Here is a 400-nt window from a genome sequence, read left to right as displayed (position 1 = left end):
TACATTAAGTGTATATACAAAATGTGACACTTGAATTCATTAGTTCATTTATTGTATCAGATATAAGTGCAGCACTAGAAATGGTCAGACCCATCTGACTATAATATATTATGTATACAGTTGACTAAATAATATATAATATTTATTATTAACACTTTACAGTGACCAGCACTGAAGGTCTACAACAATATATATATATACAGTGTAAATTGACACTCAACTGTCAGTAAACACACTAGTTCATGTATATTGAAATATGAATAGTGACTTGACTCCACTCCCTTGCAGCTTTAAGTGTAACCATGTAAAGTTTTCACACATTAATGATTATGACCTGCAGTAGCGGAGAAAGTAGTTCATGTGAGGGAGGACTGACCAGGGTATAGAATCTCTGGTAGCA

Source organism: Dysidea avara, chromosome 12 (assembly GCF_963678975.1).
Source record: "Dysidea avara chromosome 12, odDysAvar1.4, whole genome shotgun sequence".
Classification (NCBI taxonomy): domain Eukaryota; kingdom Metazoa; phylum Porifera; class Demospongiae; order Dictyoceratida; family Dysideidae; genus Dysidea; species Dysidea avara.
The sequence above is the reverse complement of the archived record's forward strand: the minus strand, read 5'-3'. Positions refer to the sequence as shown.